Here is a 4,037-nt window from a genome sequence, read left to right as displayed (position 1 = left end):
CCCCCCCCCCCCTATTTTATCATATTCAGCAGCCCAAGGAGCCCCGTCTGGCAAGCTGTGTGGTGTTAGGTAATGCTTGGTACCGAATTACATAACCAGCTAGTGTAGGTGGGGTGGTACAAGTGAGAGGAGTGGAACCTGGTGTGTAATCACTTCATCCTAATGTCCACAGAAGGAGAACATGTGGAATGCATCTTTTTGTCTTTTTGCTGGGGGCCACTGGGCCCATTTTAAGGTCCCTGTAGGAGCTTGTTCTGATTTTTTTTTTGGGGGGGGTGGCTTTAAACATGGCACTTGACAAATTCATCTCCAACTATTTTGACAATCACTTAGTCTTTTATGGTATTTATTAAGCAAAATACCAAACAGCATTGGTTGTAGCTTCTTAAAGAAACAGTTCAACATTTTACATGTGGTGGAAAGTTATTACGTTAAACTGAATGTGATTGTATACTTCTCTACTCAACTACATCTCTTAGTCCACTCCACTTATCAGATCAGGCTACATTTAGTTACTTGTTACGTTACAGATTCAGATTATTATTACAAAAATATTACCAACAATTAGCAGCAGTGTATAGAGTGAAAACTTAGCCTCACCTTATCATTCCAATATGCTTCTTGCACACTACATTTTCACTATTATGTGTCTATATTGCCAATAAAACTGATTCTGATTCTTGTATATATATATATTTTTTCATTTTTTCTGTTGTATATCAAAGTTTAAAATCCCATAAAGTTTGCCTGTTTATTAATTCCTGCTAATCTATAATAATTCATCTCTTAAAGTAATAATACAATTTGTGTCATGGTTGTTAAAGTTTTTTAAAGGTTAGGGGAATGTAAAAAAGGAACGTTTGGGTAACGTTCTCTAAAGGTTGCAACATAAGGATATCGTTAGGGCAACGTTCTCTAAAGGTTGCAACGTTAGGATAACATTAGCGGGACGTTTGCTGAAGGCTGCAATGTTAGAATAACGTTAGGGGAACGTTAGGGGAACGTTCTGGGAACGTGTGATGTAACCAAAAACTAACGTTCCCAGAACGTTAAGCAAAATTTCCGATTAACCAACACATCAACCAAACCTAAGGTTCAGGGAACCTTCCCCCAACCAAAAACAAACATTCCCAGAACGTTAGAAAAATTGTTACCTGGGTTACCAACTTCACCAGCTGCAGGACTTTTGTAACAGAGTATTTCTAAACTGTGACATCACTGAGGGAGTGGATCAATCTTCTCGTCTAGCTGAGAAAAGGCTAATAAGAGTATGATTTGAAATGGGAGGCGCTGGGCCTTTTGTTTATGGGTTGGGGACATCTTGTAGACCAGACAATCAAAGGACTAACTAGGTTATTTAATTATGAGAACAATTATGAGTTGCAGCCCAAGCTTAAGTCACTTATGGGAATAACTCGTTTGACTTAAAACATGTAAGTAATGTAACAGCTGGTGAAAAATCCAAAACAACTTTATGGTTGATAAGTACTGCAGCGTTTATGAAACTAGGCCTCTGAAGTTGTGCGTGTTTAGCCAGCGGATTAACTGCGTCCTCAGGTGTATGCAGATGGCTGCTCATTTGTTTGTTTCCCAGCCTGCCAGGGGGAAGTTGAACAAAAGCACAAAGGTCATTCTGACGGATCTCATCCTCTTGCGTGATTTCTTTCTCCTGCTCTGGCTGACACAGTTCATTCCTTGACGTTTGAGTGGAGACTGCAAAGCGGGGGTCAAAATAATAATCATCGAACAACATGCATGCATTAAAACACATTCTTTGATCTGACTCGCAACATTTTTTGTTCTAAGTTAAGTTGAAATTGTCACATTTGAGACTACTTTTAAGTCCTAAATTGTGACTTTTGAGAAATTATTTAGAATATGAAACCTGGCACTTTAACTCTGATGCTGCACTAGTGGTATGTCCTAGAATTAAGAAATCAAAAAAAAACTTGACCTGATTAAGCTGCTCCTTTCCCCACTCTCTGTCCAATGCCTACACCCTGTGTTCAGCACATGAACTACACCTTCTTCACAGATGGGATCGGAGGAGCTCCGTGAAACAAAACCCACAAGAAAAAAAACAACCTCTTTTGGATTTTTTATTATATCAAAATACAAAAATTTGAGAGGAAAATTTCGTATGGGACTAAGCAAATGATATGGTGACATGAATACAACACTGCTTTCATATTCTCATAGACATGCCATATACAGAGCATAGATCATGTGCTAGGCCCATGTCTACGTCATGATGAGCCACCAGGAGCGAGCCTGTGCGCTTGTCGATGGCGACTGTCTCTGTACTGTATATCCAGGCCAGTTGGTTACAGGCCAGAGTGTTTTTACATCATAGTTCCTTCAGGTTTCTGTTCATTCAGTAAAGAAACAAGATCCATGGCAGTTGAACGTGAAGAGTGAGTTAGACATGATCTGAGACGATACAGAGTTCACTGGACAGCAGTGGCAAACGAGAGAGAAAGTAATACAAATAGTATACATAAGGCTTTGGTACAGCACCATACAGTATGAGTTAATTGCTCACAAAAGTTAAGTAAAGCGTAATACCTGATGTAGTGACAGAATAGAATGACAAGTCTAAAAAAGAAACCAAAAATATAAGCAAACAGAAACATCAGGTTATTATTTTTAAACAGAGAAAAGTAAAAAAAAGTTTTGTTTTGAAGTATTTACATATGAACATTGTTCAATACAACGTTATGGAGACAAATTATGTACAAAACAATAAACAACATATAATACAGAATGTAAACATGTGATGTACAGCACAGAGTTCAGTGGATGAAAATGAAATGTAGTAAATTTTCTTCCATTTTAAGCACTACTTGGTTTGCTTGAGTATAAGCATTAGCTAAAACAGTCAACGATGTAGTGCTTATTGTAGCCTACGATAATAATACATTCTAGTTTCTCAGTGCTGGTACACATGAAAAAACAGAGAATATAGAAAATACTACATATTTCTATTTTCTGTCCAGTAACAACCAGCTCGGATGTCCATGAATGATTGCTTAATAGGCGTTTTTTTTTTTTGTGTTGTCTCTACATGCAAGATTAATACCATAAAAAATCAAATCGGTTCTAAGTATCATCCTACCAGCACCTAGTGATGCACTAAAAGCTGTAAGCAGAAAAATTGAAGAAGAAGAAAAAAAAAAAATCGAGCTAACAGTACGTCCAAAGCAGCCCTCTTAAACGCTGTACATGTGTCTGTTGAATATGCAGAAAATAGCCCGGAAGACGGCATCCATTGGCTTAAACGCAGGGAACAGATATATGAGCTTTCCCAATACCTTTCTACTGGGAGAATCAGCAATAAATACAAATGTGGTCTGATGACTACTCGTGGCCATACTGTACAGTACTAGGAATTCTACCGTCGAAAAGATGGCGAAATGTTGTGAGACGGCCGTGACGCCCCTGCAGTAGTGTGCTTGAAAAACAGTGCTGTTAACCAAAGATGGTGCCTACAGGAAGTGTGTAGAAAAGATGCCCTCATGACCTGACCATGCTCTCAGATTCCCTCCCACGTGTCCTAATCTAAATCAGGTTATGTCTCTCCTTTTTAGGCTGGGTTACAATTCTCAATATCATCACAAATATACTTTAGAGAGGGTACCTTGGAAGCACAGACAGACAATGCAAACACACTATAGAAAACAGGTTATCTTGAGTTCATTTGAATGTCACAAGTCTCTATTATTTGAGGTTATACTATTATTTATTTCTCCAGTATTGTCTATTACTGTCATCACACCATGATACTGTTATGTTAAGGACCTATAGTGTCTACCAGAGCTAGTTTAGTTGCTCGAACACACAGGGCCCAAAGAGTTGCTTGTGGAAACCGAAAACAAAACTTAAAAAAAGAATTCTTTAGACTTCTATTCTACAGCACCACAATGTTAAACATAGCACCAAGTTGTAATGTTCAAAGCAACTATGCCCTAACACAAGTTTCTTTATCAAACTAATGTAAACACAATTTCCTCCACAGCACACACGTACACACGTACATG

The sequence above is a fragment of the Etheostoma cragini genome, chromosome 3, assembly GCF_013103735.1.
Source record: "Etheostoma cragini isolate CJK2018 chromosome 3, CSU_Ecrag_1.0, whole genome shotgun sequence".
NCBI classification, from domain to species: Eukaryota; Metazoa; Chordata; class Actinopteri; order Perciformes; family Percidae; genus Etheostoma; species Etheostoma cragini.
The sequence above is the reverse complement of the archived record's forward strand: the minus strand, read 5'-3'. Positions refer to the sequence as shown.